Source organism: Emys orbicularis, chromosome 7 (genome assembly GCF_028017835.1).
Source record: "Emys orbicularis isolate rEmyOrb1 chromosome 7, rEmyOrb1.hap1, whole genome shotgun sequence".
NCBI classification, from domain to species: domain Eukaryota; kingdom Metazoa; phylum Chordata; order Testudines; family Emydidae; genus Emys; species Emys orbicularis.
Window position 1 is genome coordinate 76,963,091 of NC_088689.1, and position 16,607 is coordinate 76,979,697.

The following is a 16,607-nucleotide window of genomic DNA, read 5'->3' on the forward strand; positions in this document are numbered from 1 at the left end:
TAAACAATCCCAGTTCCCTCAGCCTCTCTTCATAAGTCATGTGCTCCAGCCCCCTAATAATTTTTGTTGCCCTCCGCTGGACTCTTTCCAATTTTTCCACATCCTTCTTGTAGTGTGGGGCCCAAAACTGGACACAGTACTCCAGATGAGGCCTCACCAACGTCGAATAGAGGGGAATGATCACATCCCTCGATCTGCTGGCAATGCCCCTACTTATACAGCCCAAAATACCATTAGCCTTCTTGGCAACAAGGGCACACTGTCGACTCCTATCCAGCTTCTTGTCCACTGTAACCCCTAGTCCTTTTCTGCAGAACTGCTGCTTAGCCATTCAGTCCCTAGTCTGTAGCAGTGCATGGGATTCTTCCGTCCTAAGTGCAGGACTCTGCACTTGTCCTTACTGAACCTCATCAGACTTCTTTTGGCCCAATCCTCTAATTTGTCTAGGTCCCTCTGTATCCTATCCCTACCCTCCAGCGTATCTACCACTCCTCCCAGTTTAGTATCATCTGCAAACTTACTGAGGGTGCAGTCCACGCCATCCTCCAGATCATTAATGAAGATACTGAACAAAACTGGCCCCAGGACCTCTTGATACCGGCTGCCAACTAGACCCGTTGAGCCCGACGATCTAGCCAGCTTTCTATCCACTTTATAGTCCATTCATCCAGCCCATACTTCTTTAACTTGGTGGCAAGAATACTGTGGGAGACCGTATCAAAAGCTTTGCTAAAGTCAAGGAATAACACGTCCACTGCTTTTCCCTCATCCACAGAGCCAGTTATTTTGTCATAGAAGGAAATTAGGTTAGTCAGGCATGACTTGCCCTTGATGAATGCATGCTGACTGTTCCTGATCACTTTCCTCTCCTCTAAGTGCTTCAAAATCGATTCCTTGAGGACCTGCTCCATGATTTTTCCAGGGACTGAAGTGAGGCTGACTGGCCTGTAGTTCCCCAGATCCTCCTCCTTCCCTTTTTTAAAGATGGGCACTACATTAGCCTTTTTCCAGTCATATGGGACCTCCCCCGATCGCCATGAGTTTTCAAAGATAATGGCCAATGGCTCTGCAATCACATCCACCAACTCCTTTAGCACCCTTGGATGCAGCGCATCTGGCCCCATGGACTTGTGCTCATCCAGCTTTTCTAAATCGTCCTGAACCACTTCTTTCTCCACAGAGAGCTGGTCACCTCCTCCCCATGCTGTGCTGCCCAGTGCAGTAGTCTGGGAGCTGACCTTGTTCGTGAACATAGAGGCAAAAAAAGCATTGAGTACATTAGCTTTTTCCACATCCTATGTCACTAGGTTGCCTCCCTCATTCAGTAAGGGGCCCACACTTTCCTTGACTTTCTTCTCGTTGCTAACATACCTGAAGAAACCCTTCTTGTTACTCTTAACATCTCTTGCTAGCTGCAACTTCAAGTGTGTTTTGGCCTTCCTGATTTCACTCCTGCATGCCTGAGCAATATTTTTATACTCCCTGGTCATTTGTCCAATCTTCCACTTCTTGTAAGCTTCTTTTTGGGTTTAAGCTCAGCAAGGATTTCACCGTTAAGCCAAGCGGGTCGCCTGCCATATTTATTATTCTTTCTACACATCGGGATGGTTTGTTCCTGCAACCTCAATAAGGATTCTTTAAAATACAGCCAGCTCTCCTGGACTCCTTTCCCCCTCATGTTATTCTCCCAGGGGATCCTGCCCATCAGTTCTCTGAGGGAGTCAAAGTCTGCTTTTCTGAAGTCCAGGGTCCGTATTCTGCTGCTCTCCTTTCTTCCTCGTGTCAGGATCCTGAACTCGATCATCTCATGGTCACTGCCTCCCAGGTTCCCATCCACTTTTGCTTCCCCTACTAATTCTTCCCTGTTTGTGAGCAGCAGGTCAGGAAGAGCTCTGTCCCTAGTTGGGTCCTCTAGCACTTGCACCAGGAAATTGTCCCCTACACGTCCCAAAAACTTCCTGGATTGTCTGTGTACCGCTGTATTGCTCTCCCAGCAGATATCAGGGTGATTGAAGTCTCCTGTGAGAACCAGGGCCTGTGATCTAGTAACTTCTGTTAGTTGCCGGAAGAAAGCCTCGTCCACCTCAACCCCCTGGTCTGGTGGTCTATAGCAGACTCCCACCACAACATCACCCTTTTTGCTCACACATCTTAACTTTATCCAGAGACTCTCAGGTTTTTCTGCAGTTTCATACCGGAGCTCTGGGCAGTCAGACTGCTCTCTTACATACAATGCATCTCCCCCACCTTTTCTGCCCTGCCTGTCCTTCCTGAACAGTTTATATCCATCCATGACAGTACTTCAGTCATGTGAGTTATCCCACCAAGTCTCTGTTATTCCAATCACATCATAATTCCTTGACTGTGCCAGAACTTCCAGTTCTCCCTGCTTGATGCCCAGGCTTCTTGCATTTGTGTATAGGCATTTAAGATAACTCGCTGATCGTTTTGCTTTCTCAGTATGAGGCAGGAGTCCTCCCCTCTTGCGCTCTCCTCCTCCCAGTATCACATTTCCCCACTTACCTCAGGGCTTTGGTCTCCTTCCCCTTGAACCTAGTTTAAAGCCCTCCTCACTAGGTTAGTGAGGGACAGCATAGATGAGTTGGATCTAACAGTTTGCATCTAGCCAATCGAAGAGAATTTGTAACTCTTGTCATAATAGGCCTGATTCTCCATTGCTGTCTTCCTGGGCTTGGAGCAGCCTTTAAGCCAAATTTGTGCTCCTCTAATTCTGGCTGGGTTTCAGAGTAGCAGCCATGTTAGTCTGTATCCGCAAAAAGAACAGGAGTACTTATGGCACCTTAGAGACTAACAAATTTATTAGAGCATAAGCTTTCGTGGGCTACAACCCACTTCTTCGGATGCATATAGAGTGAAACCTATATTGAGGAGATATATATACACACATACAGAGAGCATGAATAGGTGGGAGTTGTCTTACCAACTCTGAGAGGCCAATTAAGTAAGAGGAAAAATTTTTTTGAACCTATCTCCCCTTGTAAGTATTTTCACACTTGCTTCTTATCAAACTGTCTGTATTGAGCTATCTTGATTATCACTTCAAAAGTTTTTTTTCTCTTACTCAATTGGCCTCTCAGAGTTGGTAAGACAACTCCCACCTGTTCATGCTCTCTGTATGTGTGTATATATATCTCCTCAATATATGTTTCACTCTATATGCATCCAAAGAAGTGGGTTGTAGCCCACGAAAGCTTATGCTCTAATAAATTTGTTAGTCTCTAAGGTGCCATAAGTACTCCTGTTCTAATTCTGGAGTCAGGCAGGGGCCAATCTGGCTGTCAGAGTAAATCAGAGCAACCTCTGGGCTGACCTAATCTACATTCTATTTCCCAGGCCCCCTATGAACACCAAGAAGGATGGAGTAGCTGTAGTGCAGTGCACTCTGGCTGTGTCACTGATCTGCTGGAAGCCCTTATGCTAAGTTTATGCTAGCTGGAGAGGCCATGTACAGGGGATATTCTCAAGAGGCTGTTTCCATCCACTTCAATGCCCCTTTATGCTGTCAGAGTAGCATCTAAATTCCTTAGTGTAACTGAAAATCACGCCCAGTGTAGTCATGTCAGCTGTTATCATTACTTGCAGTTTCTGGTATAAGACAGGTTGTGCAGAGGCAAGGAAACACATGAGATGCAAAAACTTTGCCTTAGTGATTACAATCAATATCTTATGGGGGCTTTTCACTGTGTTCTGTATAAAGACTCTGAAATTACACACAGTTTGTACAAGTATGAAGAGCAAGAATGGCCTCTAGAACACAAGGCTTTTTTCCTTCCTCTAGTTCTGAACAATACGCACCCATAATATTTCCTCCTGCAAAAAGCAAAATGTACTTTCCAGTCTAAATGACTGATTTCAGATGAAGGAAAACAACAAAGAACAAATATAAAGTCTCCAAGGGGCAGTGGGGAGAGAGACACACAAAAAGGCCCAGATCCTGGAAGTTATTGCACCTAACTCTTATTGATTCCTGTGGAAGTTATGAGCCTAAATACCTTGAAAGAGCTTGGCCTCAGTTACTTGGTTTCTGCATTGACCTGAAACACAGAATGGCAGCTCTATCACAGCTTGGAGACTCCTATGCATTTGAAGTTACAGTACAGAGAACACATCCCATGACCCATTCTGTCCATTACATACACCTCTACCCCGATATAACGCTGTCCTCGGGAGCCAAAAACTCTTACTGCGTTATAGGTGAAACCATGTTATATTGAACTTGCTTTGATCCGCCTGAGTGCACAGCTCCGCCCCCCCGGAGCACTGCTTTACCGCATTATATCCGAATTCGTGTTCTATCGGGTCACGTTCTATAGAGGTGTAGCTTCATACACCACATTTTCTTATCAGTGTTTCTCAACCTTTTCCATACAACAACCCCATGTTGCAATACAACAAAGTTTGCCCTCTTCTATCTAGTCATTAAAGAAATGAAGACTGTTTGCAACCCACTGAAATCTATTTGTGACTCTCCAGGCTGAGATACAATTACTAGCACCTATAACCAGATATGTAAGGGTTATAAGTCAATGCAAAGTAGATCTTGTTCTTCCTGGAAGAGTGCATTGTCTCTGCTTTTCCTCTCTGGGTTTTGATGTGTCGTCAGCATTCTTTCTGCATGTGCAGGACACGACTGAATCATACCAGTTGTGTTTTTCTCTGCCCAGCATGCTGTGATTTAATTTGTAGGTAATGCTGTCATTGCACTGGATCAGACAGATTCTGCTCTGGCAATGGTACATCTGCCTGCCATTGCCCCTGCACTCGAGAGAAGAACTTGTTTTATGACATTGTTCTGGTTTTTTTTCTCATTTCCATCTGTTTGTCATTCCACAGCTTCTTGAATAACTGAAGGGCTGCTATTGCTTTTGAGATGTGTCATAAGCTTGTCACAAGCTCTTTCTTTTCTTTAATGGTCCCCTTTGCCAGGCAGTGCAGTCTGAAATTATGGTAAGTGAAATTGACAACTTATTCCAGCTGTTCTGTTCAAGCAAATGCCAGTGGCTCTTCTGCATATTTCCCCTCTTGCTGTTGGCATTGATTTTTCTATTATTCTCCTTGGCAAAGAGTCTGAAGCCCATTTTCAGAGAGAACTGCTTGAAATTAAGGGGCCTCTTCTCCTCTTGAAGCATGAGAATAAGAGAATTGTTAGCGTTACAGAGAAAGGTGGGTATTGAGTAGTGGTGTAGAAGGAGGATAATTGCTATAAAATCAAAGTTGAGAGACCTGCTCCTGATCTAAGTTTTGCATTCTTCCCCCCATCCCTCTTCAGACTGAAAATATTACCATAGTTGTTAGCCATGAAAACTTATATTCATCTTGGAGTCGAGACATGGCTGGATTTAAAGCACCAATTTCCTTTACAAACATTAATAATGTTTGTTGCTAGCTGAGATAAGGTATCCAGGGTTATGCTTCAGGGCTTAAAATGATTGCCACAGGGGTCAGGTAGAAATGTTGTCCTCCATGCACAGCACTGTAGAATTAATCAGGTACATTAATGAGAAGTGGGGGGCAGTGATGGGAGTGAGAGATGCTTGCCTTCCTTTTGAGTATCAGGTATAGAATGTTGCTGGAGGCAGAAAAATGTACTTGGTGCAGCAATGGTCTGATACACTATGGGGTTCTCACAAGAAAATTTTTGGTGGCCTCACAGTGCGGCCACCAGCAATAGTTGCTGGTGGCCGCTCTGACAGTTTTTCCAAAAATACTCAATTAACTTTAGGAAAAACAAAATAAATATGCATATATGCATGTCCAAATCATTGTAATTTATTGATGTAGGGTTTTTTCGCAGACTCAATAATAAAAATAATGTACAGTTTTCTCTGTTCTTTACTGGACCTAAACAGAATAGAAACAAATAATGTGTTTTGCATGTTCTTGTCCCTTTTTGTTGTTGTTTCTTTTGGTGGTTTTTTTTTTTTTTTTTGATTGCTTATTTTTTAAGACTTGCTAGCTAGTAAGTCTGTTTCTGTGAAAAATGATATTTGTATTTTGTTAATATCACTTTTCACAGTAGCAGACTTGCTACCTAGCTGGGAGGCAGTGAAAAGTGATATTAAACATACAAATGCCACTTTTCACAACAGACTTACTCTACACAACAGACTTTTCACAATAGCCCTGGAAAGCTGGGAGCTACACTAAGCCCTGGATAGTGAGGGAGGCAGCTGGGGCCAGGGGTGATGAGGGGGGGTGAGTCCGGGGACCGGAGCCCTGCAGCTGTGCAGCCGGGGACTGGGGCTGGAGGATGCAGTGGGGGCCAGGGCCAATATGGGGGTGGGAGGAGGTGAGCTTGGGGCTGTCAGTCACTGCTGCACGGCTGGGAGCCAGAGCTGGATCACATGACCCCACGGCTGGAGTCTGAAACCCTGTGGCTGGGGGTCAGAGCCCACTGCTGCACGGCTGGAGCCCAAAGCCAGAGGAAGCAGCAGGTGGGAGGGGGGTGAGCTGGGGCCAGGGCCGGGGTCAGGGCTCAAAGCCTGTGGCCAAGGGATGGAGCCTGCTGTCCCCCACCCCAGGTCTGAAGCCCAAGCCCCACCCGCCTGCCTGCTCCTTCAAAGTTTGTGGCTCCAGAGGGCGACAGGGCCCAACCCCTGCTGGCAGTCCTGGAGGAGAGGACACCTGTGCACCCCCCATCACCTCCCAGGAGGCTCTGGCCTCATGAAAAGCCCCTGGTGGCCGCATTTGAGAAACGCTGCATCCTCAACCTTTTCCATGCTGGGACCTCCCCACCTCCAGGACTGCTTCTCATCCAGCCAGGAGTGAGCTGGGGTACCCCTGCTGTATAGCAATCTCTGGAGGGCAGGGTGCTTGCAACCCCGCAACAGCAGTGTGTGACCTCCACAAGTCGAGAACCTCTGCATTATGGCAAATGCTGTCCCAAATGGAAGTGGAGTAAGAATCATTGTCTAATTGATGCAGTCTCATCCTAAGCATGCTTCCCATCAGTAGTGGTATTGTACATTGTCTTGTTGCCATTCAGTGTGTTGTCTCTCCATCCTCTGTCTGTTTTTTCTCCTTAGACAGTTTTATTGAGCACAGCCTCTTAGGAACCAAGTCAGTAAGCCTGATCTCAAACGTTTACTCCTGGGGGAATTCTGCGCAGAATTCCCTGCAGATTTTTTTTCCTGCAGAAAATACATTCTGCTGGAGAGGTGCTTCAATTACACCTTTACTCACCAGAGACTGCTGCGGTTAGGGTGACCAGATGTCCCGATTTTATAGGGACAGTCCCGATTTTGGGGTCTTTTTCTTATATAGGCTCCTATTACCCCCACCCCTGTCCCAATTTTTCACATTTGCTGTCTGGTCACCCTAGCTGTGGTGCCAGAAGATAGGGCAGCTGGCTCATGGGCTGGAGCAGCCAGTCAGAGAGGGAGGGGACCGAGGCTGCATTCCTCACAGTGACATACCCATGAGGCCAGGTGAGGAGGCACAGGATATGTGGGGGATGGACAGAGTGGGGCACACGGGGCTGCTGGAGGGGGTCACATAGACTGGCGTTCAGAAGGACTAGTGGGGGGGGAGACTGCGGTGGGGGCACAGGAGCTAGTGGGCTGTGTGCCAAGGGCTGAATGGGAGGGAGTGAAGAGCCACATGGGGGTCGAGGGGAGGGGTGGCTGAATGAGAGTGCAGGGACACATGGGGACGGGGGGTGGGTAGCTGAGTGGGAGTGCAGGGACACTGGGGAGGGGAAGTGCAGGATTACACAGGGACAAGGGCAGATGTGCCTGACTGAATGGGAGAGGCACTGAATGGGGTCAGCCAGGGTCTGCATGGAGGAGGCTCCCCAACTCCCTAACAATCCCTCCACACCCCAGAAAACTGCTCCATACTTCTCCCACCCACACCCAACAACCCTCCAGGTTCACTCCCAGGCTCCTGCCCAGGAATTACTTGCCTCTCCCACAGCTCCTCCATTATCCCAGACTCCCCCAAGCCTTTGCAGTACTTCTGAGGGGTGTGGGAAATACAGTTCTGTATTGTAGTTTAAATTAATTATTACTCAAAGTTCTGTATGAATATGCCTGGTAAGGAATCAATTTGTTAAAAAACATTTCCTGAATCTTTTTTTGTTTTCTGTATTGTTACAGACATACTTGCTGGAGAGGTATTTTGAAATAAATTACCAAAATAATTGAAACTGGCATGATTATATTGTGTTATTTTGACAAATAAAATATGCGGAATTTTGCAATATTGTGCACAGAATTTTTTGGCACAGAATTCCCCCAGGAGTAAATGTTAGATTTTTGTTGCATTTTATTTATTGGTATTCGTGCCTATTGTGATTCCATGTGAAGAAATGTAATTAAAACAGAGCCCTGTTGGTGTATTGTTATGCATTTGACCCATTGCCTCGGTTACTGACCCTCACCTAATGTATCGGTAAGTAGTGGCACTTCTCGTGTCTAACACTTATGTAACAGATGCTGAAAGATTAGAATTGGAGGTATCTGCTACTATTTTGGGGCGTGGGCTGGGTGCCAACCTCTCTGCGCTGCCTTCCTGAGAAGCAAGTATTTAGTTTTGTCAGTATGAAGAGCATTACTCACTCTCCTCCTTGACATGCTCTAATACATGTAATGAGCAATGATTTACATGAGGATGTGCCAGTGCTCTTCTCAGGCAGCCTGGGCTCGGCTGGCTTGAATCTCCCACTGGGGAAGAGGAAATGGACTCATCTTCAGCTAAATCTAGAGATGCTGAAAGAAGAGCCCAAGATGGGAAAGGGAGGGGTGAGTCTAACCTTACTGACACTGATGTAAATCAGGAGTAACTCAGTTGAAGTCAGTGGCTTGCTGGCATGAGAGGAGAATGAGACCCTGAGCATCGTAATAACGAAGCTATTCATTTATTTTCTCCCTTTATAATGCTGCCCCTCTTCTCCTTCCACAAAGTGACTGGGGCAAATTGACTGCTGGTGTAAGCAGCTGCAATTCCATTGAAGTTGCATCCAATTACACCCAGAGGGCCAGAGCTGCCACTGGTGCATGCGCTGTTTTGGCTCCCTGGCGTCTGCTGGAAAAGCATAATAGGTCTCCCTTCTTTCTAAGGCCCTGGATAATTGGCAACATCAGTCTAAGCTGAGTTTTTGTGTGTTCACCCACTTTTCTGGTTCTCTGCTGACTCCTCTCTCCCAGAATCCTCAGGGCTAAAATGGAGGGTCCTTACCGTTGAGATGGAGAAGGGTCCTTATGGTTGGGATGGAGATTCATGAGTTTACTCACTCTTAGGCCAGCTGGAAATAGTGCTACCTTATTACAGACAGCAGGGGCTCTTGGAAGCACCATGCCATATCACTCCACGAGATCCCCAGTCTCATGCAGGTGGCATTTTTAGAGGAAGAGTCCTCACTGGCCATTCTCCACTGCCAACCTCTTGTGTACTGATGTGTTTCACAGCCACTTATTGGGCTACCTGTAGTATTAGATGCTTTTCTGATACATATTGGCAGCTTCCCAACTATGTCTTTCTGCATGTGAGTGTGAACCTGTGTGTAGCATGGGTGAAACCAAAAGGACCATCACATCCAAGTAAAGAATGATCGTCTATCTGTAACAGACTGGCAAGGTTTGCCTGAATTAGCACACCCATCAGGTGTTGATTCTGCTGGGAAAGAGGCTGAATGGGTTCTGCTGACTCACTGAGGCAGGTGACTCCTTACCCTGCCCAGATATCCGGTAGCTGAGAGTGCTCAGAATATGCTTGTGCAGCCCCCATTGACTTGACTGGCAAGCCATGTGCCATTGTTGGAGACCAGGATTTGGTCTAATATGCTAATTATTATTAATTGTATCATACTTCTCCTCCTTATTGCCCCATAGACAATTCAGTGGTCTGTGGGACATTCCAGTTAAGTGACACAGACTGACCAGTTCAATTGGCTGCACTTCCCTGGGTGCTTCACAATAACAGCATAGAACAGTTTGCCATCAATAAATTCATGATCCCATTAAACCAGTGGCAGATTAGCCACTGGGCCAGCGGGCCCCATGCCCGGGGTCCTGGCCAACTGGGGGGCCCTGGAAAAATGGCCACCCCCGCATCCTGCTCAGCCCCCCTGGCACTCCTGCTGGGGAGCGGGCTCAGGGTGCAGGAATTTGTCCTGCTCCGTCCACCCGCCTGATGCTTCTGCCGGGGAGAGGGGTCGGGGGTCTCTCCCGCCTGCCTGGCACTCCTGACCCCACTCCTCAGTGGGAGTGCCGGGCAGGCAGAGCAGGGGAAGCCCCCATGCCCTGCTCCCCGGCAGGAGCACCAGGTGGGAGCGGGGGGGACTGCAGATGGAAGGGGTGCGGAGGGGTCCCCACTTGCCTTGGTCCAGGGCCCCATAAAACTGTAATCCGCCTCTGCATTAAACTATATATAAAAAGCAGAAATTCATAAACGTTAGTGATGGCCTGCTACTAACAGTCATTCTCAATATTTTCTTTTAATTGGCAGCAGTGATAGCAGAATCTCATCCTTGCCATGCCAGCTGGAGAGAGCATATTTGCTGCTATTTGCGATACCTATTAAACTGGCAGTCACAAGATAGATGAGGAAATGTAAAAGATCCACTAACACCTTGTCTCATTTGAGCCACAGCCACTCCACCTTGTGACTGAAACACTTGCAAAGCTCAAATGCATAGCTCCTCTTATTTATACAGCCACATTTGAGAGGCAACATTTGTCTAGTGCAGAGGGCTCTGAACTGGGAATGAGGAGATCTAGAATCATAGAGTCGTAGGTCTGGAAGGGACCTCGAGAGGTCATCTAGTCCAGTCCCGTGCACTCATGGCAGGACTAAATATTATCTAAACCCTCCCTGACAGGTGTTTGTCTAACCCACTCTTAAAGTCCCCAGTGATTAGGGTGACCGTACGTCCCATTTTGGCCGGGACATTCCCTTTTTTAAGCCCTATCCCGGCTGTCCCAACTTTTTTTTCCAAAAGGAGGCATTTGTCCTGTTTGCTCTTGCAGACTTTATCAGTTGGCAAGACAAACAGGACAAATGCCCACTTTTGTCAAAAAAGTGGGGTGCAGTGCGGAGAGGGCAAATGGAGATGCCAGTCCCCTGCAGGTAGGAGGCAGGGCTGTGGGGGGGAGCAGTGTTCCAGCAATAGCATGGGGGGGGGGGCCCACAGGGTTCCTGTAATTGGCAACAGCATCGGAGGGGGGGGGCCTCTGGCGAGCGGCTGGGGGTGTCCCATATTCTCTTTGGGAAATATGGTCACCCTACCAATGATGGCAATTCCACAACCTCCCTGGGGGAATTTGTTCCAGTGCTTAACCACCCTGACAGCTAGGAAGTTTTTCCTAATGTCCAACCTAAACCGCCCTTGCTACAATTTAAGCCCATTGCTTCTTGTCCTATCCTCAGAAGTTAAGAAGAACAATTTTTCTCCCTCCTCCTTGTAACAACCTTTTTTGTACTTGAAAACTGTTATCATGTCCCCTCTTAGTCTTCTCTTTTCCAGACTAAACAAACCCAATTTTTTCAATCTTTCCTCATAGATCATGTTTTTTAGACCTTTCATCATTTTTGTTGCTCTTCTCTGGACATTCTCCAATTTGTCCCAGGGCTGCCTGGTGGGGTGGGGGGGCAAGTGGGGCAATTTGCCCCTGGCCCTGGGCCACACAGGGGCCCCCCACGAGAATATAGTATTCTATAGTATTGCAACTTTTTTTTGTGGAAGGGCCCCCCAAAATTGCTTTGCCCCAGGCCCCCTGAATCCTCTGGGCCCGGATTTGTCCTCCTCATTCCTGAAATGTGGTGCCCAGAACTGGACACAATATTCCAGCTGAGGCCTAATCAGCGGAGAGTAGAGCAGAAGAATTACTTCTTGCATCCAGTTTACAACACTCCTGCTAATACATCCCAGCATGATGTTTGCTTTTTTTGCAACAGTGTTACACTGTTGACTCATATTAAGCTTATGGTCCACTATGACTCCCAGATCCCTTTCCACGATACTCCTTCCTAGGCAGTCATTTCTCATTTTGTATGTGTGCAACTGATTGTTCCTTCCTAAGTGGAGTACTTTGTATTTGTCCTTATTGAATTTCATCCTATTTACTTCAGATCATTTCTCCAGTTTGTCCAGATCATTTTGAATTTTAATCCTATCCTCCAAAGAACTTGCAACCCCTCCCATCTGCAAAGTTTATGTGTACTCTCAATGCCATTATCTAAATCATTTATGAAGATATTGAACAGAACCAGACCCAGAACTGATCCTTGCGTCACCCAACTCGTTATGCCCTTCCAGCATGACTGTGAACCAATGATAACTACTCTCTGGGAATGGTTATCCAACCAGTTACGTATCCACGTTATGGTAGCACCATCTAGGTTGTATTTCCCTAGTTTGTTTATGAGAAGGTCATGCGAGACAGTATGAAAAGCTTTACTAAAGTCAAGATATACCACGTCTATCACTTCCTCCCTATCCACAAGACTTATTACCCTGTCAAAGAAAGCTATCAGGTTGGTTTGACATGATTTGTTCTTGACAAATCCATGCTGACTGTTACTTATCACCTTATTATCCTCTAGCCGTTTGTAAATTGATTGCTTAATTATTTGCTCCATTATCTTTCCGGGTACAGAAGTTAAGCTGACTGGTTTGTAATTCCCGGGTTGTCCTTATTTCCCTTTTTATAGATAGGCAAATATAGTGCCATTCTCCAGTCATCTGGAATCTCTCCCATCTTCAATGACTTTTTGAAGATAATCGCTAATGGCTCAGATATCTCCACAGTCAGCTCTATTCAACTCTGCCATTGTCCTGCTGGAGGACCCTGGGAAATCATTTATCCCCCTTGTGTCTGTTTCCCCCACCACCTTTTGTTAGTGTTGTCCAATTACACTGTAGGCTCTTCAGGGCAGGGCCTGTCTGTTGCTGTGTGTTCAACATATAAATAGCAATAACTGTCTCTCTGGTTTTAAAGCGCTCCTTAACGTTTCCTGTCTTTAAAAGCTTGTTGAATGGCCTCTGGCCCTATACTTAGTCCCTTCTGATCCCTTTCTCTCCTATTCTAAAACTGGCCTCCTCATTTGTGGTATATTCTTATTTGATTGTTTTCATTCATTGCATTTGCTTTGATTTTTGCAGCACAGTGCCCCAAGCACTTTGGCAGGCAGGCGCTGTATAAATAACAATATTATGTCAACCAGGATCAGTCTCTCGCATGCTTTACCTTGGAAACAATGAAAAACTCTTATGTTTCTTTAACGTGGCTCTTCTGGTTCTGGTGCTGGAGGCTGTGTGGACCTTTGCGTCCTCCTGCAGGCTCCAGGTCTGAGCTCACTCACGGTGTTTGTCACTGCTGCCCGTGGTGGTATTGGAAGCTGTGCTGCCTGTTCGATGGCTGCTCTAGGAGATCAAACTGTAGTGACGAAAATTAATGTGAGAATAAAGAAGTGTTGAACTGACAAATGCATACGCAGTTGATTAGCTGTGCCTAGTTGAACCTATCTGGGTTAGAGGACATAGACCTGCAGGTGGACTCATTGGATCACATTAGGCCAGTGGTTTTCAACCTGTGGTGAAACAGGTCCGCAAACTCTGTCTAAGATTTCCGAAGGTGTCTGCACCTCCATTTGAAACTTTTTAGGGGGCCGCAAGTTAAAAAAGGTTGAAAACCCCCACTGTATTAGGCCACTGATTACACAGGGTCATTCTGTTTTAATAAGGAATTTCCTCCCTTCACTCTCTCCTTTCATTCTCTTCAGATGTTCTGATTGTCTCCCTAGTAAAGGGTTTTTTAAATGATATTTGAACTTTATCTGGCACCTCAAAGTGGTGCCAGGCAAGTGATTGGCAGATCTGGGGAAGAGGCATAAATGGCTCAATTCTCCAATTCTCCACATCCTGGGGGCTGCCAGGGGTTGAACTATCCCTTACCACAAGTTAGAGCAGCCTCAGGGAGCACTAGTGGATAATAGAAACACTGGAACACTTTGTGCTTTGGGCCCTCTTGTTCCTGACATGCCACCTCCCTATCCTGGAATGTCCCCTATTTTGGGGGTGGGGAAGCAGGCGGGGCTGATGAGTAGCTGGCTACATTAGATCTATGCAAGCTTTGGTCTCCTCTGTGCTAGAGGAAACTTGAAGGGCTGAGCGTCTGGCCCTAGTTGTATTTAAGTAGGGGGAAATCCTTGCTCAAAAGTGAGCATGCTAGAAGCATATTTAAAATGTTGACTCTTCCTGTTTGAATTGTTTGCAAACAGATTTGGATTTTTCTCAGGTTGTTCAAATCTTTTCTTGGAGTTCTTTTTTATCTGTGTATTGTTGAGAGTTGGTGTTTTGACTGGAGACAGGTCTACTCACAGTATGTTTCTCTTCCCTGATTCAGCATTGCACTTGCAGTCAGCTTTCTGGTGGTATATGATCACAGTTGAAACAAATTACTGTAAAAATTCAAAAGAATATTTGTGGAAACTTTTTTTCTTCAGCATTCACCTGTCTCTAATTACATCTACCATTCTGGGGGCAGAAGGGAAGGGAAGGAAAGATTCACAAGTGCATGGGATTGGTGTGACACTTTGGGGTTCAACCCAGACCAGTGAGGGGTTGTGTCACTGCCTGCTCTGAAACTCTGGGAGCCTAGAATGCTGTGCTGCTGTGCCCGGCCAATTGGGGGCCCGGGAAAAATGGGCACCCCTGTGCCCCAACCCGCTCCACCTGCCGGGGAGCAGGGTCAGAACGTGGGGTCTTGCCCCGCTCTGCCCGCCCACCCAGCATGGCTGCTGGGGAGGGGGGCTAGGGTGCGGGGGCTTCCCCCGCCCACCCAGTCCTCTTACCAGGAGTGGGGGAAGCCCCCTTGCCCCAACCCAGCTCCCTGGCAGGAGCGCTGGGGGAGGGGGCTGCAGGCGGAAGGGGTGGGGAAGGGCCCACACTTGCTTTGGCCCAGGGCCCCATAAAACTAATCCACCACTGTCTATCCCCTCTCGCATTTGTTAAGTGGTCGCTTGTTCCCTCCCGGCTCTCCCGCTAGCTTTGCTTACCTGGCATGCAAATGTGGTTTTCATTGTCTTTGATCACACTTTGCTCCATTTACATGGGAGACCCATTCCAGCAGGCAGAATCTCATTCCTGTGTCTGGAAGAGGCGTGGCTTAGGCACTGATTGCCAAATACATGTTAAGAACATATTGCAGCACATATCTACAAAGTCGTTTGTGGGTGTACTGGACATATGTCACGCTAGAATATTAACAGTCCGTGGGTTACTGGCTTTCCAATGACATATGACATGCCCCCTTTTAGATACAGTTTATGACAATGGTGAGTTGGGGTACACGGACTATGTCAAACTCGATGAGTTGCTGACCCAGAACAGTGAACCATCAGTGGGGCTCTGTATCACAATTGGCCTAACGCTGCTGCCATTGATGCTAATGGGAGTTTTTCCACTACATCGATGGAAGCAGAGTTAGACCAAGGGTGAGTGCTTATGCAAATCCACCCTGGATCTCCATCCACATCCCAATTCTTTAGAACCTGCCAGGAGCCAGTGGTGGGCAGCAGTGGCGGATTAATGATTTTGCCGCCCCTAGGCCCTGAAATAATTGCCGCCCCACCTGCCCCTGACCCCCCCCGACTCCACCATTTCCCTGCCCCCATTCCAACCCCTTCCCCAAAGTCCCCACCCCAACTCCACCCCCTCCCTGCCCCTATTGGATCCCTTCCCCAAATCCCCGCCCTGGCCCCGCCTCTTCCCCCAGCACGCCGTGTTCCCCCTCCTCCCCCCTCACTCCCTGCCCCGCGAAACACCTGTTTCGCGGCGCAAGCGCTGGGAGGGAGGGGAGAGAAACAGGACACGGCGGCGCGCTCGTGGAGGAGGCGTAGGCAAGCTGGAGTAGGAGGTGCGGGGAGGGGAGCTTCTCCGTGGGTGCTCAAATTTGCCTCCCCTGCAAATTTGCCGCCCTAGGCCTAGGCCTTGTCGGCCTAGGCGATAATACGCCGCTGGTGGGCAGATCTCCAAAGGTGCCAACATTTGGACGCTTAGCTGAACCTCTTTAGAATGGGAAAGAAGAACCACCCATAAACTGCTACTACTCATTGCTCTTTTTACCTCTTCCAAAGGCCCATGAGTGGCTTCCTGTGCTCCCCATGTCCTCTCTGGCGCACCCCATGCTGTGTATTGAGGTTCAAGCTTTGCTGTAAGAACCATCAGCATGGGAGAGGGTTTCTGTACGCTGTTTCCAGGTTCCAGTTTCTCTCTCCACACCCAAACCCACCTCTTCTCCCGTGTGGTCAGTATTGAGCTCTCTGCTTTGAGCAGCATTTGGCAGTTGGGAATTGCGCCAGGTTCAATGCCTTGCCAACCACCGGGACAGAGCAAAGGGATGGTCAGGGGCAGCCCTAGACTAGCTGCCAGCAACTGGCACCCTAGGCGAACCATGCAATCGGCGCCCCCCTCCCCAAGCCCCAAGGCAGATCTAGGCTGAGCTTTTTGGTAAACTGGGAAACATTTTGCCCCTTTTTTCCTTTTAATGTTTTTTAAGCTTTTTTTTTTTTTTTTTAAACAGAAGCTTAATTATTTGGTTTGTCTGTCCATCCGTCTGTCCAACCAATGTTTCTAAGATAAGATA